Source organism: Rhea americana, unplaced genomic scaffold (genome assembly GCF_003343005.1).
Source record: "Rhea americana isolate MKP2758 unplaced genomic scaffold, rheAme1 scaffold_10, whole genome shotgun sequence".
NCBI lineage: Eukaryota > Metazoa > Chordata > Aves > Rheiformes > Rheidae > Rhea > Rhea americana.
In genome coordinates, this window is record NW_028185039.1 from 2714744 (window position 1) to 2737777 (window position 23034).

Genomic DNA, 23034 nt, shown 5'->3' on the forward strand with positions numbered 1-23034 from the left:
CAAACAGATTAACAGAGGAAACCTGAGTATTGCAATGTCTGTTTATGGGAAGAGCATTTAGTAACTTAATCCCTACTATGTTCAGCTCTCAAAGACAATGTACAGGTGGTTATGTGATACAGAACAATGAAGAAATGCAGAGGTACATCTGTGTTGTACTCTGGTTAGAGTAGCAATTGAGCTTTAGACTGCTTGGATTTTGTTCCTGGACTTGCTACTAGCTTAGATGACTTGTCCAAGGCCATAAAATAATTTCAACCATTTTATAAGTTTTACTTTGTAAAATGGAGAAAATATGTATCAGCTCTSAGAGGTGTACTCTTATCTATCAGGGTGGTGGAATATCATCACTGTTAAACTAAAATAAGACTGAATAATGATAATTAGCAGTAACACAGAGTATCAGATAATCCCCTTCAAGTGACAAATATGGGAAATCTGAGAAGTACCAAGAGGGGAGTTGGAATTCTCGGGTTGCTACTTAGAACTAAATTACCTAATAAAAACAGGATGTGATTGTATGATAGTGAGTCATGGACTCAATGTGAGACACTAYGCTATATTGGAGGCTGAAGTAAAAAGGTATTTAGAGTCTCTCCGGCTAGAAGTAAATCTGGTATCTCAAAAACTACATACGTTATGGTTTTGGATATCTGAAAGCTGCATTTTTCTACCCTAACTCTTGACTATTGCATTTATCTGGGGTGAGGAGTATCTGTTTAGTATAAATCTCTTCCCAAAGCCTCATCATTTAAATTCTCCAGCTTACAAGAGCATACTTTCTATTTTGGCAAGATGAATCTCCTGGTATCTGCATACCTCTCCTGTTCCTTCCTTCCTGTAATTAGGCTTAAATCTGCTCCGGGACCTTTTCTTTTGTAGAAGGCACCATTTTTAGAGCAATACATCATTGGCAAGTCGTGACACTAACTGATCCTCAGAAGGGGCTGCCTCTCTACAGAGATACAGTAACACCTTGATCACTGCTAAACACCGCTCAGTGAAGAGCTCCATCAGTTGGTGAAGAAGCAGCAGTTTGCTCGTTTTGGATATAAGGGTGCCAGTGGAACTTACAATCAGTTCAAAAGCCTTAACATAGTGCCCCTCTTTTACCRTTTCCTATTTCCCATCACCATTCCCAGTAACCTACTTCAACTTTGTGATTTCAAGTTGAGCTGGATGAATATAATAATGTTTTCCCCCCAGAAATATTTATTTGAATCCAAAAATGAGTCACTGCTGTTTCTACATTTCCTGTGCCTTTGCTTTCCATGAACATTGGAGTGACAGTTTTGTATTGACACAAGCATTTGCGGAACACAAACATCAGAAGGAGTGATGTGTGCAGCTCCTTTTGTGGGACTGAGAAGTCAGTCCTGTGTTCCTTCAAGATCAGCCCAACAAGGAGCTGAATATAAACCACGCAAYTTAACGGACCCATTCACCCCTTAGCAGCACAGTGTAGACTATCCCCGTCAGACTGGAAGGCATTAACAATATTCCAAAGAGAACTGAAGAAACTCAAAGAAATATATGTGAAAAGAGCCACAGATCTGCTCATGTTTTGATAAAATTGATTTGGTGTTTACCTGTGTTGCTCTGGGGGACAAATCAGAATAAGTAAATGCTCATCTTTGAAAGTGTTTATTTAAGGAGCTTGGTTAAAACTGAGTGTCCTAAGACAGAGACTCTGAATAGTATCAATGTGTTGGCAAACTTYGCCTTACCTTTAGTTATCCAGTATCCATTTGAGGAAGCGAGTGCTGTAAAGTGGAACCATTCTCCCYGTTATAATGACATTTACCCTTCTGACTGGTGCTGGAAAGAAAACCTGATGGATCAACATATGGATGGTACTGACAAGATGACTTACAGGTTTTGAATTTGGATGTCTTCAAATGTTTGCATGGATTGACACTCTAGGCTCAAAACATCCATGTTATACTTTTGACTTTAAAAAAAAAAAATCCCAGATATCACCAGTTGTTCCCCAGTTTGTCTGGAAGCTGAGCTCAAAGCTTTGTTGTAGACTCATCTTAGCATGATTAGCTGGCTGATGAAATGCACAAAGTGACACCAGTATCCATGAAGGGAATTTTTTCAGACATATATGCCCAAGTTTTGGTTATGGGTGTAATTCATGGCTTTAGATTTGTTTCCGACTTTAAAAGGGAAAAGGAAATACACCACTGCTTAGGCTTTTTAATTAAAGATAAAGGAGTAAACACGTCTCCTATCCACTGCCATCCCAGATAAGATGTCAGTGGGGCTCTCAAATGCCCTAAAGCAGCTAATGTAATATTTAGCATCTAGTTCAGTTTTGTTTTTCTTGGTAACTTCCTTTGAGCATGTGAGAGAAGCACGAGCTGAGGTGCAGTCCGCCAGCCCTCTCCTCTGGGAAGCTGGACTGGTAGAACAGGGGAGCCACCATGGCAGTTACCATCTAGCACCGTTATCTGAATGATGCTCTGTCTTGACCCAACATAGCTGGCTATGTTACGTCACTGCCTTTAGGGACACATAAATTTTCTTGGTCCTGTACACTGCACCTCTGGTTGCCACCTAAAAGAGGCTAAAATAGGCAATGTGGCTGTCTGCCCTCCAGTTCTGCTATGTGCCTTTTTGCATCACCAGCTACCTTCTCCCACTCCATCCATCCATTTGCCCATCCGCCTGTCCATCCAGCGAAGCAGTCCGAGCTGAACTGCCTTTGCTGGAAGTATCRCGCTGGTATTGTTCCCAGCTCAGCCCAGGAGCGCGTTCGGAAGCGACGCCCAGAGCCGGGATTTCCTTCATGACAGCACAGTGTGGCTCTCCACTGACTCACTGGATGGGTCCCAGAAATAGATGGTTCAGAATGGAAACCTCCATGCCCTTTCTGTGCTGGAGAACAATGTCCTGCCTTTTTTTTTTTTTTTTTTTTTTTCCCTAAGGATGACAAAATTTTTTTTCATCAAACTTGGCAGGGCTAAGCTAGAAGGGCTCAGTACAGAGCTCAGAGCACCTGACTTTATGTTTTAAAAGGAGAATAGTTAATCACTGGGGCTGTTATTTGCTCCCTTCTCAGCAGGGCTTTCTGTTTTTTGTCTGGAAAGATGGAAACTTAAAATAGAAAGAGACCAGAGCAAAAAAACTCTCTTCTGAGCTTGTTTTTTGACATTTTTGCAAGGCACTGTTTTAAAAGCAGGGATAAAACAGTTGTTGAATCTGGTCCAGAGGAAAAGGAGTGTTGTTGAACTRTAACATTCCTCACACTRCTGAGGTGCCCACTGATTTTCAGTTTGTTTGCTTGTTTTATATTATTAYTTATTAATTACCCAAACATCTCCTAGGTCCATCTCAGAAAAAGCAAGCCTATCACATAGTGGTAGTACTATGCAAATATAGCAATAAGTATAGCCAAGTTCCTGTGGGATGAGAATTKGTGGTGGCCACTGGACAAATACAATTCCTGCTGAGTTGCAGGAGACCTCAGGGAAGCACTTCAGCTGTAGGATCCCGACCTGCGGCCCTTCTGCTCCTCCCTACCGGCTCCTCTACAAACTCATGGCACCCTGCTTTTGGAAACTGGTCCACTGACTTTAGCCATTAGCCACAAACATGGGCCTTATCCCACTTCAGCTCAAGATGGCCTGGGATTTTGGGCTAGGGAAAATAAGACCTGGGTAGGCATTTTAATAATTTCAGAGGAGCTAAGGAGTTTACTTTCTTAGGTTATTCTGAAAACTCAGGCCTTGTGGTGTCCCCTGAGAAGCCTTTTGGGGAGCCAGGCTGTTTCCTCATGGGTGACGGTGACTCTCTTGCAGCAAATGGAGAAACTGGGGAAGCCAAGCTCCGACAGAAAGTAGCTCTGAACATCGGAGAGGTTCATTTTAATGTATGCCTTCTCTAACAGTAGGAGAGGTGATGTTCAAATAATCTGCATTTTAGAGAAAAAAAATCCCAAATCATCTTCTCAAAACCATTTATTGAAAGTCTTCCCATTCCCCCTCCTTCCTGCCCGTCTGTACAATAAGTACAATTGTTAGACAAGGCAGGTCTTTGTGCTCCAAATTTAATACATAGTTTTTGACCCACAGAGTGATAAGCTGGAAAATAAATGGCTGGATTTTCCCCAGTATTGAAGAATGCCTTTCAGACTGACTTGGGAACATGCCTATTCTCGTCTGCCCACCTGGCTTTCACTTTGATATCCCTAACATTATCATAACTTTTATTGTCTTTTCATGTCAGTCAAACCTTCTTCACTAAATTACTTTCATTTATACATCCTCTCCTGCTATTTGGTCCGATCATCATCTAAGATTTAAGGTGAAAAAGTTTCTTCTATTTGACAGAGAGGGAGGTGGAAATTACTATGTGAACAGTAAACTACAGGTTACATAAATAATATGTCATTGTATATCACCCAGTGGAGCCTTAAATCAATTCATTAGTTTGTACAAAGCTTTTGTGTGCTTTTTAACTACATCATATGCAAGCTGATTGCACATTCGCGCTGAGTTCCTTTTTTCTCCTKTATGTCGTCAACTTTCAGGCTTCTTGTATCGTTACGCTGAGTGTGTTTCTAAAGATTGTTTTTCTTTCTTTAGAGGCTTGGTTTATGCTTTTTCCTTCGCTTCTCGACACATCCCTAGCCCGAGGCAAAAGTGTGCGTTTTGTTCACGGAAGGTAGACACAGGGATATTCTTCACTGTGCAGGCAGTGAAAGGCAAGCTGAGATATGCTGGATTAATGAAAGAGGTACTGAAAAGCAGCTGGTTGATTCATAGCGAGCCATTCACTTGCTTTCATGCTGCTTCATAGCAAAAAACCTATAGACTGAACTGTACTATACAGATAATTTATCCTTATGCCAGGAAGCCTTCATAGACTACATTTTCTTTTTCAGGCATGCCAGGAAAGATTGCTTTTTGGTTGAATTTCAGGAGAGTAAGGCAACTCAGGAGAACCTTGTTTTGGAAGAGGAGAGGGTTACAGAAATAATATCTTTTTTATAGTCTTTAGTGAAAAACCTAAGAAATTCCTACTTTGGGGAGAAAGACAAGAGAAAGAACATTTTATGACATTGCCAGTAACTGCCTATGTTAAATTACCAGTCTAGCCTGTCTGCAAAGTAAAAATAGACATTGCTTTAATACAATGATCTGTTTTATTATTCCAGTTGAGATTTTCTCCTTTCTTTTTTTTGATCTCCTCTACTCAGTAAATCAAGAAGTGTACAAGGCTTCTTTACTATATAGACTTGATGTACAACAAYATTAGCCAGGATAATGTTCAAACAGTCACAAAACAGCCATCAGAAGTACTGCCCCCTGTCTCTGTYCCTGCAAGAAATGAAAACCTTTCAAACTGAACCAGGTCTTAACGAAAGGTGACTGTTTAAAGYGGAGTTACCAAAAGCCTTGGCTTTTTGGTACGAAAATACTCTTTTAAGAATTTGTACCATTAAATATGAATATAGGTCAAATAACTGAAATTCCCAAGCAGATGAAATCTGTACAATGAGAACAAACACACTGCATAACATGAGCCAGTGTTACCTACAATGTTATCAGATAGATATGCAAATATAGATCCTGATTTCCCTAAACAATTTTTATTATTGACTTTCTGGGAGAACAAGAAGGAAAAAATAAAAATTAAGTAATAGTCAAGGCACTGAAACTTTTAAGAGCTGATCCAAGGGTCATTGACTTAAGGGAATTTTGTCTCTGACTCTGAGACTTCAAGGCGCTTGCAGTGCTCTGAAACCTGAAGCACATACAGTGAAATCATGAAGTCATGCCACACAGACATGGCAACACCATATCTGGCAGCAAATCTGTCCTTACAGGGGTTAGCTGTGGGGACAAAAAGGAACAGTATAGAGCCGGTCTGCTCAATTGTTACTGGGATCTTCTGAATAATTTTAGTACAGTCCCCTGTTTTTTACAACGATCCTGGCTGCAGCTCAGTGCAGCTAGCCCTTTTCTCCGTGTTGCCATCCCCACCACTGTGGAGCATCTGAGATGGCGAGTGGTGATGAGAAGCATGGGAGGTCGTGCAAGAACGCAGAGGTGTCCTGGGCCGGGGACCTTGGTGAGGTCCAGGCAAGGCGCATTCATGGTCCAGGTCAGAGCCCACGTTTTGAAGTGTGTTGATGAAGAGTATGCAGCAAAATTGAAAAGGAGGAGGGAGGAGCACAGAGCAAGGGTGGAAACTGAGAGTTTCTTGAATTAATTGCTAGRTATATGGCCTCAAACTATATCCTGGAGGGACAGCAGTGGGAAGTCCTTGCCCTTGATCCTTGGATGTCATTTGACCCTATCTTCAAGACTGCTATAAGGAGGACTTTTTCTTGCAGTAACAGCTGTATATTTAGGAACAACATATATGCGTGAAGCCTGGTTGCTCTGAGATGTGTCTATCCTGGGCAGGTCTGCAGTTGTAAGTGCTTTTAGTTTGAATTGGATAGGGTAATAAACTTAGAGGAGTTGTAAAAAGGGTAGTGGGCCAACTTCTGCTCCTTGTCACACCTTTGCAAATTAGGAATAACTTCATTGAAACTATGCCCCTGACATTGCAAGTTGTGCATTCAAAATAATGCGTGAAGCTTCTCACCTGATTACCAGATTACTTAAAATAATAGCAAATTCTTTCTATTTGCTTTCTGCTTCTGAGTCTTTAAATTATGCTTGGTAAGATTTTTTGTCTAATCCAATGTTTTAAGAGTTACTTAAAAAATGAAGGTGAGAATCCTATTTAATCCTATGTCTTCAGCAGCTGAAGTGTTAAGTAAAATACTCATACTGTGAAACTTAGGAGCCTTCACATGGTGAAACAGAGATTACTATAGCCAGAAAATTCTGAACATACTCAAGAAAGTGGATATAAACGTCCAACTTAAAATTTTTAAAGGGAACAATTCTGCTACCTAAGCTGAACACGTAATTGTGCATGAGGAACTTTTGCATTATGCACCTGAACAGCTATTTTAAATCATTTCCTGTATAACTGCAATTTGGCTACAATGTACCATCATGTTTTAGTTCATTACTGCAGGTAATACAGAAGGATGCATATTTACTTGAGTAGGGTAGAAACTAGACTTTTAGCTTCCCATGAGGTCCTGAAATTGTGAAATGTTGTTACTCAGTAAATGAACAAAATCAAAACCATAGAAATATTTCCTCCAGATAGAACAATCCAGGTTGCTCAAAATATTTAAAATACTAAGTCAAAATCTTTAAATAGGAAAAAGCAATAATTTTTGTTTCGAAAGTTCTAAAAAAATTGAAAATGACACAAAAAAGTCTACACGATAGAAGCTTTCCATTCCATTTTATTTTTTGATATAATACTACCACCTCGGCAAAACCTGGTTTTAAGATTACTTTTTTATTTCAGACTGTTTTGATTAAAATTTCTAACCAGGTTTGCTAATGACATGTGCTGTTCTGGAGACTGCTTCTTAAAATGTAACCCAAACAGTCCAAACATTGCACTTTTGGGTGCTGATGGGAATGAGACAATGCTTGCCTGGCTTGAAACCAAGCACTCAGCCCTTCCAAAGCGCACTAATTGGAGTCATAACCATCCAGCTAAACTGAAGCTGGTAATTAAAAATATGCAAAATTGTTCGGAAATAATGTGGCGCGCTCTGAATGTGGATTTTGAATATGGGTGTCTCTCACATGGGCAAAGTGGATAATTGCCTGCCTATCCTGCTGCTATTCACTGCAGATAATTGAGTTGTTGTCAAACACTTCTAACGCTGCCTATCACAATAAATATGAGGAGACAGAGGGGCTCTTTGAATAATCTCATTTCTGTGGCCGAGGAAGCCGTTTCCCTTTGTATTTGCCTGGGGAATGGCATGGCAACAGGAAATGAGAAAGGCGTGGAAAGAACAGAGAAAGCGCCACGGACTTGGCTTTATTTCTGTATTTTTTATGGCTACCTGGTGGAATCTGTGTCTCCCTAGGACCTTCTTTTGGGTAGAGTCCAGTGGCTTATTGTGGATTTGAGGACTGAAACCTTCTCGAGGCCACGGGGCCAGCATCCCTTGCACGTTCTCCCCCAGTGATTCCCTCTGTAGGTCCTTCCGTGCCGTCTGACTCYTCACGCGTTGAGGCTCAGCAGCCAGCGTGGCCGAGCCTAGCGGCACGCAGGRTGGGTGCTCTTGTGCGCTCCCCAGAGAAGCCCTGAGGTTTTCTCCTCTTCCTCATCTCGTGTTTGAGTTTTAGTTTTGCCTTGAGGTGTCWATTCTCTCAGCTCTCTCAGTCTCTTTCGGATGATTTCTTGAACGGTAAAACAGCCAGTGCCTGAGGAACAGCCTGAGTTTTTGCATTATGCTCGCTTCTGCCTCTTCTGATTTTCTTGCCTGGGGTATTCTCGGATGCACGGCAACGCGTTTCACCAAAGCTTCCTGCCGCCTCTGGGATCTCGACATTTCTGCTCCCACCTTTACTGTTATGCAGAGATTAACCTGGAGCTGCTGCAGCAGCAAACTGCTGCAGGTTGCAGCACCAGCCCAGCCCTGTGGTAGCCAGGAGCTCGTTCAGCTGCTGCCTTCCAAGGGCTCTTGCCACAGTAATGATGCAGCAGTCTTAGGGCCAGAAGATGGTTTTGTSTGTGCAGGATTGCCTTTATAGAGAATAAAATGCCCTCGGGCCCGATTACAATCCCTGGCAATTAGAGAGCAGCATCTCCRAAGTGCTGTTGTCCATGCCAATTCATTCATCCCACCACGCTGCGAGGAGCGTTGTTCCTTGTGTTTTGAGGGCAATGGCTAGCAATTGGCCAAGGCGGTCAGGCCRCCCTCCTCGGCTGGAGCTGCGTTAGGCAGCCCGGGCTGTGGCGGTGGATTCAACTGGCTCCTGACTGCAAGCAATTGGCCATGGTATCTCCTTCCGTACCGTAACTGTTAGTGCTTTTAATAAATTCCCCTAGGGACATGTGCCATGTAAAATGTAAAAGTCAAACAAAATGGAAAGCAGATCAGCTTTGCACTGTCATTTATATTGGAAGAGGAGACATGTTAAATTCCTTTTTCCACAAATCTCTTTCAATAAATCAGCTTTGGAGCAATGCAGTTGGTTGTCAGGTCCTTTAATAGCACTGTGCTTTTCAATGACTCTCTGTGTTAAGAGACRTTCTTGAAAGTTATGCGAAAATAGACCAAACAGTTTGGGGAAAGAGATGTGTATATCCAAATAGCAGGAGTGAATGAGTTCATTCTATTTATCAGAGGAATGCACAGCAGGCAAAGGGTGGCCAAAATTACAGGCCAGGTAATTTCAAAGTGTTCTTGGCTTGCTCCACAAGCAGGTGTAAATCTGCAGGATGCCTGAGGAGGGAGCGTAATGCAGTTGTGAGGCAGAAGGGTTTAAGAAGCCCTGGGTGAGATGTGGTGAGGAAAGCCTAGCTCCTGTTCTTCAAAATAACTGTATTTGGGAGCTTGTTGGCTAACTGTTGTGTGGGGGCACCAGCAGGGCTTGGGATGCTCACTGTCCTTCAAAAGCAGGTTTAGTGCGCAGGGGTAGCCCATAAAATGAACCTATGCACAAGGCATCCTGAGCAGTACAGAGTGCATCAGCAATGATTTATACAAAAAACTCGTGGAGATCTTACAGGCAAGGTAAACAGAGTTTTTTCAGAGGCAGATGCACCAGAGCTTCTGATAGCAGAGGTGAGTGGAAGCAATTTGGGGGGAACATGAAATGGAGGTGATGAGAAAATTGGGCAGCCCAGCATGGTCAAATTATCTTGCACTGGCTCTGTTGTAAGAAATAAGACATTGTGGCTGCTGAGCTGGAAGGCTACATCTGTATGGCTTTGTGTAACTATCTTCCCCCTYGTTTTGTAAGATTTAGCTTTTCACATGGCAGAGCAGAGCCCCAACGTTTTAATTTGGATGTAACTGAGCATTACCAACCCCTATTAGTACATTTCGGAGCAAAATGCTCTGGTTTCAGCTTCGCTCCTGTGACCCTTCAGCAGAAACTTTGCCTTAGATGTGTCTGAACAAGGCGAAGGAGGAGTCAAAAAATGCCAACAAAACTTTACAGGGTTTTGGTGAACTTCCATTTTCTTTTCTCGTTTTTGAATCTTAAAGATCTATGTTGCATCCAGTCACATAAACTACACAAATTAGAAACGTAACTTGGCAGAAATCGCCCCAGAGTCCTTTATTGGCGTCTTTCCTGGAATGCCAGCTGCTCGAGCGAAGCAGAGGCCAGGCTTTGCTGATTTCCCTACCCTTGCAGATACCTGCTCCAGATCTGTTTTTTGAAGAAATAATTTAGCATACAGGTGGTTTTCGGGTTGAAAGTCACTGCTTTTTTTGTAGATTGCCAAGCCTGATGTGACATCAGGTTTGGATCCAACTGCTAGCATCAGGGAACTGAGCTGCAGTCGTAGCAAAGGATGTGGTTTGAAGTCCATCTTTGAATTCACTTGCAGGTATTTTGGGACAGGAATAAAACTAAGAAATGCTTTTCCTCTGAACTGCAGTTCAAACGAAATGAGTCCCATGTCATGAATGGTGATTAGCAGAACTGATTTTATTATGAGAAAGAAAACAGCAATGAGAAGTGCCAATATCAAAGACTGAGAATTTTTTCTAGGTTTGCAACTTGGAAGATATGCAAAATTTTTAATGTCAGACATTTAAAGTGTTTTCAGATTCCTAGTGTACAGAATGCAGTAAATCACTTTGGACTCATGAGACCACAGTTCTCCATAATATCAATATACATTCATTAGCTACATAGCAGTTACCCTGGCTGAAAAYAGTATTCTTATTTTTCCACTGTGTCTTTAGAATAACTGGGGCATGGTGATTGATTCTTATTACTGAAAATTTCTATCCCGTAACAGGCATGGTGAAAATTAGCCCTCAAAGAGAGGGAGGAGTTACATGGGAGACAATGGTCATAAATTGAAACAGAGGAGGTTTAAAAGATTAAAAGGAAGAAATTCACCATGAGGAAGAGGCTGCCCAGAGGGCTTGTGCTTGGAGGGTTTCCAGACCTGCCTGAACAAAGCCCTAAGCAACCTGGTCTCCACTTAGTGTCAGCCCTGCTCTGATCAGGAGGTTGGACCAGGGACCTCCCAAGGTCCCTTCCAACCTGAATGCTTCTGTGCTCCTGTGAGAAATTACCAACAGCCAGCTTTTACCAGTTAGAAGACAAATAACCAGGTTTCTTTTTACGGGAGTTCAGCTTTTCAGTACAAGTAATTTTTTGCAGAAGGCTTGGGAACTAGAGTCTTTGAAAGGTGAGCCTCACCGCTCCTATACACAGCTCTACAGCTCCGCTTGAGTGCTGTATTTTCTATTCCTGGCCACAGTCAGGAATATCAACACATCAACAGCAGCACATCTGCAATGATGTAGGGTGCTGGTGCTATTAAATGCAACAACATCAAGTTTTTTTTCTCCAAGGGCATGTTTACACTGACAGGTAGGTACTAAGATGAACTAATGCAAGCTACCTGGCTGGAAGGCTTATGAGTTTCTGAAAACAGGTTGTTCTCAATCTCCTTTCTCAAGGCTACACTTCCATTGAAGTGAAGACCARCCTTTGCCTCCTATCAGCATGCTCAGAGGAGTGATTTTTTGCAGTAACTACCATTGTGCTRTGAAATAACCACTCAGAATCTTCTCYTCGTCTTTTGTCTGTTCTCTGCCCAATTTTTCACYCTAAATTACAAGTGCTGATGAACGATGTTTGGCACAATAGGCAAGCCACACAGGTTACAATCTGAATATTTGTTTCCGACCACCTCTGCCATAATTTTATTGTTGCTGTTGAATTAGGATCTGGGTAAATTCCAGCAGGGAATGTACAATCCAGCTCTGTGTTAGTAATTACTGATTTGATTTCCAGGTGTCCTACTGCTGAGTATTGTAGGTGCATGTTGATATAAGCTTTCTAGCTTTCCTTGTGAGTTAATTATGTAACGTGCATATAAGAAATCAGCCATGAAAAACATGGAAATTCCCAGGTCTTCATTTCCTTTTTTTTGTTCAAAATTCTGTTGAAAAGGTGGGGTTGGGTGAGCATGGCAAGGACAGGACTTGGGGATTTTGCACATGCCGAAGTCAACGTATAAGGAAAAACTGTGCTAGCTCTCAARATTTGATTGCACTGCTGCAGTACAATGTCTCTTTCTTTTTTCTCCACTATGCTTAGAAAAGTCCTTTGTCTTAGGCTAGCAGAGCTGGTCAGGGTGAGGCTGTTTCGTGCCAGGAGACAAGATGGCCAAACYGAAGGTACAGCCAGGGCCCTGATCCACTTAGGCAGAAGAGCTTTGGCGTGATACTTTTTAAAGGAGCAAAAGTGCCTGTTGATCCAGACCATACAAATGCTTTGCAATGCTGTTGTCTGAGCATCACAGACATGAATCCTTYTTTCCCAGTATGCAACTCTGTCAGTATAACCAAAATGCCGTGGAAATGACATATAAACCGCACAGCAAAACAATACGAAATCATCTTTGTGTTCCTCAGTGTTCTTCTTGCTGAATCATTCTATCACTTTTAAACTGGTTTCTGATGCTATGCTTTTAAATGGATGGTTTCCTGCTTTTGGGGGTAGCCTGGACAGGGAGGCTCTTAAGGATTAAATATTAGACTAGCTGTAGAGTCCCTAAGGTCCTTGATATTGCTGGAAATTAAGACTTTTAGATCTCCTGCAATTCTCTTAAGCGACCTGATACAGCCAGATAGATGGACCAAGTCCTCCTGCTAATATTATAGACATAAAAATGAGAAAGATGACCCATCCCATAGGCACCTGAGGCAGGTCATTGCACATATAGCCTAGCTGGACTGTCCTACACACAGCCAAGAAGTAGCTGGTCCCAGCGGAGCCTGAGGGCTGTCCCAGATAAACCGGGTGTCCCTGGAGCGCTGGCTCTTCTCTGCTGCCACTCCCCCGCTTCCAGCAGAACTTCTGCTTTGTGAGGCCAGCTTTTTGTTGTATTTGGCATGCAAGAAGCCCGAAAATAATCTCTTGTATTAGCTGAAACCCTCTCATGCCAACTTCGTGATCCCTCTGACATATTTGCTGCCAGCTTTTGGTGTCAGTGTGTTGGCCCGCRTCTCAAAGCAGTTACATTTTTAATCTTGCACAATGCATACCTTCTCCCAGCACTTCTCTCTTTTGTGGATGAGCAGGACTCAGAGAATTTGGCTAGATCATTGCCTTCCCCAATAAAGACTGAAGACTGATGGAGAAAATGATCTGTTATCCCCCACAGTGTGTACCAAAATGGCATGTGGTAAGGCTCATTCTGATTTCTAAAACTCTGGATAAAAGCCACAGTTGCTGCTCCTCCAGCCCCATACAAACTGTTGGGGACTGTCAGTTCTCCAAGGCCTTATTTGAACAATTCACTGAAGAACTGGAAGGAATAAGGTGATCTAAAAACACAGTGAAATTTTCCAGAAATCCCAGGAAGGTTATTGGGAAGGCTTTTACCATATTAAGAARTAACTCCAGTCATAGAAAAATAGTATCAAAATATTGAAGAGAATTAAACATCTATCCCTATTAAAAAAAAAAAAAGGTTATAATCTGTATAGGTGTAGGACACTAATGGTTCAGTGTTCTGCTATAGTCTGCTCCTTAGGGTAGATTTTCACTCCATCCTTACCGAAGCCGAATGGTTTGTCTGTGCGGATTCTGCTGCGCGTCAGTGGAGGGCAACCTGCTCCTGCTGGGGGGGATCKCCAGCAAAACAAGGCCCTTTAGTTGTTGGGGCCTTCGGTGGAAAGTGATTGCAGGGCAGCTATTGGCAGCACTTCTTGGTGCGATCTGCAGAGGGTTAGTGACCACAGGCTGCTCAGCCTAAAGCGAGCAACTAGCAAGCATGCCAGGGAGCCCAGGACCTGCAGATATGGCAATGATTGCCAAAAGAAAAGGGCTTGGAGTAATATCAAGAACAAAACCGACAACAACAAAAGGATGAAAATAGCACAACGGAGGAAAGTAGAAAAGTTAGTYGCAGCTATGGCGCAAGGGCCTGGGGAACGTGGGTGACTGGGGAGCACTGTCCAAGCACAATTACTTTCATATGGCATTGGACATGCACCTGCAGAGCAACTCAAGCCATTCATCAACTGGAAAATGAAATAGCATCTGTGTTTTTCTTTAGCTCAGCCTGCTTTCCTGTATCTGAGCCCATTACTGAATATTTTGCTACAATGGATTTAATACCTCAGGTGGCATTTCACTGGTACAAGGAAAATAGTTAAAGGTGTATAACTCTGGAAAAATTCTTCTGACTCAGCACTTCAGATGTCCTTCATAACATTAGTATTTTTCCACCAMATACCATTTGGTCTTGTGAATGAACAGATCAATCTTAATTTTGTCCACAGATGGGGAAGTTTTGCTATTTCCATTTTGTCTGCATGCACAAAATAAAAGCAAACTGTAGTTTATTTTTTGTGGACAAAATGAGTTTGGGTTCTTTCTTTTTTCTATTGGCATTCTCTCCTGCTGACAGCATGATTTGCACAAAATTACATTCTGTTGATAAAAATGTGCTGAAATGTCTTTCAGTTTCATTGACTGAATGATTTGAAGTAAAAGGTTTGACAAAATGCATGTTGTCGACAGAATGAAACGGGGCGGATGGAGGGAAGAGAGTACACTTCAGACATATGGAGTGARCAGTTAATACTCACTTGGTTTGTTAAAAACTCTACTCAGAAACTATTAGAATGGATTTTTTAGGATTCAGTGAAGACAATAGTTACTTTGGAAAATCTAATTTGTGCAGATATATCTGACAGTGGAGGAAGGCATAAAGAAAGTTAATGGGTGCAGAATTTGGCCAGAGATCACGGCAAATGCTCTTATACTTCTTTAGATGTCTTTCTATCCAAATAAATTTCCTCCATTAAGTTTACAGATTTCCTCATTCAGCTTTTAAGGAAATACTTATATTGGAAATGAATGAGACAGGAAAAAGAAGTATGTTAAAATTTATGAAAACATCTGTTGGAAGTTCTGAGAAAGATACTTTTGTTTTAATCATCTAAGGAAGATGGATGGATTTTATCARGGCTAAGTACCCAAGAGTCCCAAATGGGCTCTTTATCCCAAAGGCAAAGTACTTAAGCATATGCCTAATTTTAAGCATGTGAATAATGGCCTCATTGACTCCAGCAGTATACTCAAGTGCTATAAGCCGAGTATCTTGGATTCTGAGGTACTAGGGTTAAAATCATAACCAAATTGTACCAAGAAAATAATCCTGAGGGTAACTTTATAGAATGGTTATAATAAGGACTAAGAGTTTTTGGTAAGATAAATCAGATGAGGTACATGCAGCTTGTTTTGATACAGTTGAATACATTAGGATAGAAAGATAGTTACTGATAAAATGAAAGACAGTCATTTATGGAAACTCAAATTTTTTATATATATATATGTGTGTGTGTATATATATATATAAAATATATAAATATATATAAGTAAAACCTTAGGTGTGATAACCCAGAGAAGATCAGCCAGGTAGAACAGCAAAAATCTGCTGTCCAGAGTGATATTGCTTTATTTTGGCCAAACTTGTTCATTACACAATATATTTATTGCCTTTATGTCAATTCTGCAAAGATCTTTGGTGCCTTTTTTGTTTTAAAAACTCTTTTCTCACAACTGCACGCTTTCATTGGGTACAAAGTCTGGCTGTCAGAGAGGAGGAGGAAGAACAAGAGTCGGATTTGTGCTCTGTTTCAAGAGCAGTCTATAGATAAGGTAATGAGCTGTGGATTTGTCCAGGAAATTTGGTTTGTGAATGAAATTATAGATGGTGCTAAGTTTCCATTGTAATTGCCCATCTCATTTTCTGTAAAGGTTGCGATGGGTATCAGAATATGGTGCCGAACTCCCTTAAACCACTGTTCCAGACGATTATTCTCATTTTAAGACATAAATGCCTTGATTCCACCCCCAYGCGAAACTCCCCGCTGGCAGAAGCTGGCCCAGAGGAATGAACAATAGCACTTCATGTGCATACGCTCACTTCATTTCATTCTGCTGTCAAAACTCATTGCATTTTTCCGTTCAGGCAACAAATGTATCAAACTAAAGGAAATGCTTACGGAAAATGCTACTTACAGAGGGACTTGGCCCTTATGGCTGGATGCAGCTGAGCAGTGCAGAAGCTGAGGAGCAAAGTAGGCTGCAGTGGTTGGGAGGCAGGAGAGAGGGAGTTCAGCATCCTTCTCAGAGTAARGTAACCTTTGGATTATTCCGAAGTTCATGGCCCTAAAAGAGGTAATGCGAAGGACTGCCAATSTGACACAGTATTTATTTTGGAAACTGGGGGAACGGACTGAGGCAGAACTAGATATGAAAGCTAAGAGCATCTTCATGGCATTGCATCTCTTCTGTTCTGATGATGAGGCCAAGGTTCATGAACTTTCCAGACATGCATTAGGCAGGTGATCAAATGCTGTCATGCAATAGGACGTTTGACTCATTCCACACTTGYACCTGGTAATTATTGATTCCTATTTTTGGAGAACCTTATAACATATAGCACATGCCTCTTTTGAATGGAAATGCTCTTTAATGGCATTTAACCGTGCAGGAGTCACAGCTGCAAACAAAATGTTGTACAGAAATTTTGGAAATTGCTTTTTGGCTGTGAAAAAGTTTTTTTCTATTTTTTGCTTGAATGATATCATAATTGCTTTAGCTTTTAAGTGGTAATTGTCATCCAACTCACCAYGAGTTGGAAATGCAAACCTGTCCTTAATCTTAGGATGGATGACGTTTTCAGAAGCTATGCACATTTTTCTGCTTAAAATTGTTTGCACTTAGGGCTTGCCCCACACATTGGGCAAAGATGGGTGCTTGTCTCAGGAAAGCAGCAGTCCAGGTCGATCACTGTCCATGAATGCATGAAGAAAATAGCTGGAGAGAGGAGATAATGCAGGTATAATAATACCTGCACATAATCAAGTACCTTTTTTWACAAAGAATTTTGCAGGGCAAAATATAATGTACAAAAAGAGCTGGATTTTCCAAAGAGTTGAAAAAAAAAATGGGAGCAACAGAACTGAAGTGAAATGGAGAACTTAGGTCAAATTACTTCAAAGTAAACAAGCTAAGAGCTGCCAAAAGAAGTCCATCAAAGCAAATTTCACACACAGCCAGGCTGCTTTTGCTGGGAAGAGAAGGAACGCCAGGGTACAGTAACCAAGCACAGAGCTGGGGTTTACCTAACTATAGAAGAGGATGGTGTCTGTCAAGCCATTTTCTAATTCTGTTTCTATTATCTGAGAGCAAAGCAGATGACAAATCTGTTAGTTCAGAGTGTTGACACAATGCACTTTTATCACTTTTTGTCAACAGAACATAATTGTGTTCAGATTACCCTGTCACAGGGGAATAGCCATAAGATCATGCTGTCCATAAAAATAAATGTCATGTTCTATTTCTGGGCAAACAAGAGGGAAATAGGAAAGCAATACAAGTAAAGAAAAAACTTGAACAAATTCTATTCTTTGGATGGAGTTTTAGTTAAACAGACACTATGCTGGAGCAGTTGTTCACCCAGATCTGACTCCCTCAGGCCCCTCTTTCTGTTAATTGCCAAGCCCCTGTGTTTCTAATGTTTTCCCCACCCCCATGCTCAAATCCAAACATTTCAGTGCTCTCTTCTTCCAACAGTATCCTATAACTGATGCCAACAACAAATCATGAGCAGGGTGTCAACAGCTGAAGTGACARAAACCCGTCAAGGAGAGAGGGAGATGCTCCACAGGGCTGGACCGAGGCTGGGGTGGAGTGGCGAGGCTGGGGCMATGGCTGAGATGACAGGAAGGTCTCCAAGTTATCTCCTGGACTGCATTTGCTGATGGACCTCAGGGGCAATCTTGCCAAAATGCTAAAATAGATTTTCTTTTGGGAGATGGTAGTTGTGGGATTCTGAGCCTCTCTCTCCAAGTTGGATTCCCTCTGCCTGTAGGAAAGCAGGCAGTAATTTGCACCTTGCTCTGTGCCTGCAGAAAATAGTTCTGCCTCAGACATCCATTTACTAGACAGAACACAACCTTAGCTCCAGAAACATGTTGCATTTTTCAAGATTAAGCAAAGTGAGAGCTAATATTTTTAACACAGCAGATGGAAATATTTAGTTGGCTCCCTTCTAATGGAAATTATGTTCTACCCATCCATCACCTTTTCTTGTGACACTCTGGAGACAGCTGTAGAGGGAAGTCTGAGGGCTGAGCAGTCTTCAGGCAGGTAGCTGTGCTAGTTTGCACAGCAGACAAAGCAGATTAGGCAGCACAAGAAGAGATCAGCACCACTTTGTGCTCCCTGGTTATTGCGGGAGGCTATGCTATATRGTCCAACACAGGTGCAGCCCCTTCTGATTTCCTGTAGCACTTACACAATGAATCACAGCAATGCATCCAGATTTAAAAATAGAAAGATATTCTTAAGGGGAAGAAACAAAGAGAAAAAAAATGTATGTCCCTTGTCAAAAGCCAAACTCCATCTCCCTTGGCCCAAATTTTCTATTCCTATGAAGTCATGTCATGTCTCACACCTTCCCATCAGTTCCTGACATGCTGCTTTACCAGCTGAGAAACCCAGAGGGGATAGGGGTTGTGGAAACTTAAAATAAAATAATTTATCTCCATTAAGAATAACGTGCTGCTGCCACATATCACTCAGCATTGCATCAATAGCCCRGTGGAGTCAGGAGAGGTGAGTGAGAAGGAAAGAGGAACTAGCTTGTGAAGTTTAATGATGAAAACTGAGATATTTCAGATCTCTTGTCCACATTTGCTGTGCAGCCTGCTCACATGCATTCTGTATGATTTCAGCATCCAGACAGAGGAGTTTCATCTTTTATGCTCTTGGTGTCACTTTTTTGGCAATTTAGAGAGTAATCACATAGACCCTGAAACTCTGATTAGTTAATAAATGTAACCTTCATGTATTTTGTTTATGCAGAGCTTTGAACTTCTGGAAGCTATTGCACTGAGACAGAAAATATATATCCCTGAGATAGCAATGATCAGATTGCTATGATTATATTGATGACACTGCATGCAAGCTTTGTGCACAACAGARTGGGTTTCCTGTCCAGAGGCACAGCTATGCTGTGTGCTGGACCCAGAGAAAGCACTCCTACATCAGTGTAGCAGGCTGTCCAAAGAAATCAGCAGCCATCCTTCTCCAATTGCTGTCAGTTTTGGATAAGAGAAATTTATATTACATCCAGGCCTAAAGCCCAACAGGCTGCTGTTTTGATCTGAGTCCTGAAAATCCTTATTTGAGTCCTTGAGTCCTGAATCCTAAAAGATGTTGAGCCTTTCACCCTCATTTAGGCAGAGATCCAGACTGAGCCCTGATCGAGTCAGTGCCTGGTAGCTTCTGACAGATAAATTGGGAGCAGGCACCCAGGAAGCTCTTCCTTGCTAAGGCCCGAGTCCAGCTCTCCTCTCTGGCCCTGCCTGTGTCTCCTTAGCAGTGGCATTACGCAGTGGTGGAGCCCGCTCTGCAGTGCCACTTATCAACTCATGCAGATGTGCTGAGACTACTTGGTAGGGAACTATTTTTTGCTTGCGCAATGAGAACGAACTGAGAAGAATAAAAGAAAACACGGAAAAACCCAAAGCAAAACAATCCCCCACAAACAAAAACTCAGACAGTCAGTGAAGTGTAGGCAAATGCTAGYGATAAGGACCAGTGTCCGTAGCTCTGTAGCTGGTTTGTACAGCTTGAAGGGGGAGGTCAGCAGGCTGCAACTCATTGCTTCCAGTACGTAGCTCGCACTGACCCAGGCCCATATCCCCTACCAATATCCCAGCATGTCCCGTTCAGTGGGACACCTAACCTTTGGGCTTCACTCTACAACTGGCAGCCAGCATTTTGCTTGGCTTCTCCATAGTTTTCATCAGTTATGAAGCCAGTGGTCTGATTTCCCTTTGATTTGGGTGCTGAGATATTTATATAAAAGGATGGGAAAATGGCCATACACACAGTTAAATACTGCAGAGGAATGCTGCTAGTAGTGAGAAGTCAGTGAGCGAGCAGCTGGAAATTAAACTGATGTTTCAAAGAGAGAAAGGGATGAGGTGTCATCTTGGCACAGCTACTCTGCTGCTTAGAAGAGATGTGGAGGGTTTCTCGGGTGGAGCAGGCAGGAGGGAGGCACCATAACATGTTTTCATCTTTGCTTCTGGAGAGTCTAAATGAGATCACAGAGGAGYAGCAGGAACAGATGTTTGCTCCATCCACTGTGTCAACATCCAAAAAATCGGTATGACAGGTAGATATCACACCCCAAAGTATCATATTTGACAAAGTGGCCCTGGAGCAGGTGGGTAACTTCAGCTCTTTGCTTTTGCTTTTTTTTGTGTCACAGCTCTCAGGAGACGCTTCCAGGGCTGGCTGCCATCCGATCCTGATCAATTATGACAGAGTCCTAGGAGTAACCCTCACATCTACGWGAGACTGAAATGTCATTAGGCAGATAGTGGCAGCTCAGCAGAGAGACATAGAAAGAGTATGAAGTTTTGAGAATACAATAGCRTAGTGGGAATTAGAGAATTAAAAATTGGCAGTGTTCCCCATCTCTCTCCTTTCTACTTGAAAGGGGAAACTTTCCTTTTAATTCATGTAACAAACATCCCTGACTTTCTATTAGATTTAGCTTATTGGAAATTTTAGAAGAAAACTTCAGCTTAAAGTAACTGAATGCARTCCCTTATTTTTGCAGAATCACTGGTGCGAAGGGCTAGAATATCACACTTTTTGAAAAAAATGGGGCCTTTAAACATAGTTAAGACATCAACATCTCCCTCATCACCCCATCCATCTCTCTTACTTTCTCTCTTTATTAAGAAAGACTTACTAGTTGTGTAAGGTAAGTAGAGACTTGGCTGAAAGACTTCTCTTTTTGTGCCCCCTTGAAGACTCCAATGCAAAAATATGAGAGTGAAAAGAAACTAATAAATGATTCTGCTTGACAGTTTGACTGCTAATATGAATATCAATGCAACTACAGTTCAGTAAGACACTTATGTATGTGCTTACATTTACGCATGTGTTTAAGTTTGTTCTGATTCAGCTTCCTGCCAAAATCATACTTCACTTCTGGGACATGCGTGGCTTAAGAATATTTTGAGTATTTTGGTACCAAATCAACAAAAGCCTTTCACAAGTAGCTATCTAATTAATGTGCAGTTATTTCTCAGGTAAAGAGTGTTTGCWGTTGAACCATGTGATTGCTGCACTATCTGCCTTGCACATCTCCAGGTGCAAAAACATTGCATTCATYAATGATCAGGGAAGGGAACAAACAAGCTTCTGATAATCTGTTGCTGCATCTATCTTTTGAGACTTTGGATGAATTTGCTTGCTCTGGTGACTGAGAAGAGCAGCAAGTCCACAGTTACAGCATTTGTGAGTGATGAGTGGAAATGAAGTGTTGCAACATGATGGGCTGCAGTATTGGTCAAGCAAGCTGTAGCAGTAATTAGGCAGAGGAAGGCATGTGAGGAGCCAGATATGTTAAACAAATGCATGAGTATCTTCAAATGCAACATTTTAGTAACAGTCTTTCCAATGAAGATATCAAGGATCACCTTGGGCTTCAAGGGATTACTTGCATGATTATGCTTATGACGTGCTGAATATCTAAGAACTGCCTTTGATGCAGCAAGGAGAACTGACATTTTAGAGCCATTCTTGAGAATTCATGGAAAACCACAGTGGCTATTTCATGGAAGTGACTGGAATCTTACAGTTCTGTGAATGACATTGCTTTGTCTGCAGAAGTCAACTCAAGCTGTGCTTTTTACATCTTTTTTTTTTCCTCTCTAGTGACTATATACAAGCTCTCCAAGTTAAGTATGCAGAGGGCCTTGCTGGGTGACTGTAGGTGGTCCTACTACTTGTTAAACATGACAGTTGAATGTGTGGGTGCACAGTAATAGAGTATAGTTCATTTTCGTAGCCTTCAGAACACTAATTGGCTAGTAAACTTTTGAAGGGTCAAATGCATTAGTATCTAGCCCCACTCTGCTCTTTGAACAGCAAATGGTTAGGAACAATTCTGATTAGCACTTCCTCACTCTGTTCCCCTTCTGATATATACTTATGAATGACCTTTTACTGCAGTGTGTATGTGAAATGGATAGAGAAAGACACAATCCCTATAAATAGCTTGCAGACAGAGAGCTAGAGGTTGTGCTTAAAACATTAGGGCTAGCCTTAAGGATCCGATTTTTAGTTAGAATTTGAAGTAGATGAAGAAGATTGGATTTGATTTTCACCTCCTTCAGCCCACACATGAGCCACAGACAAGCTTCAATTTACCTGAATTTGTATTCAGATTTGTTCAGTCTGTTGACTGCTGAAAATCCATTGGGATTGTTGCTGCAGGATTTTCACTTCAGAAGTCTTGCTCAGTGATGCATCACTGATCACTGCTTTAATTTTGGAAATGCTTGTTTCAGGATACTCCCCTGTCTTAAGAGGCCATACCCCAGTAACAACACCAGGTGAATTTATTTATTTGTGCATTTTCCAGAAAGATGACAGAAGATCTGCTTTGGCTCCAGGAATGATAGCTACTCTCATTGTCTCAATTTTGAAAACACATTTCTTATGGCTGGGCTGCAACTGGATGAACTGCTGTTTTGAACCTTCCCCAGAACTCAGATAGATACTTATTTATTATTTAAATACAGTCTAAGAATGGGAAACTTAWAATTCCCCAAAGCTCTCCTCTAAAAACAAAGATCTATTGGTTCATCCTAGATAAATAATTCTTAATTGTTCCCCAAAGTGAAATCAGTCTCTTAATATCTATCTCCCTGAGCTTACTTCTTGTCTTTCTTTGATTGAGGGTGCAGCCTTTTTGTCTTGTTCCCCCAGTGACATTCAAGTGTTAAAGCAAAACTTTGTGAAGCCATGCTGAGGGCAACGTCAATTCCTGATGTAATGCACATAGTAGCCTGGAATGACCCCCATCCAGTCATGGTGACTTGTGTTTGTTTTGGCCACT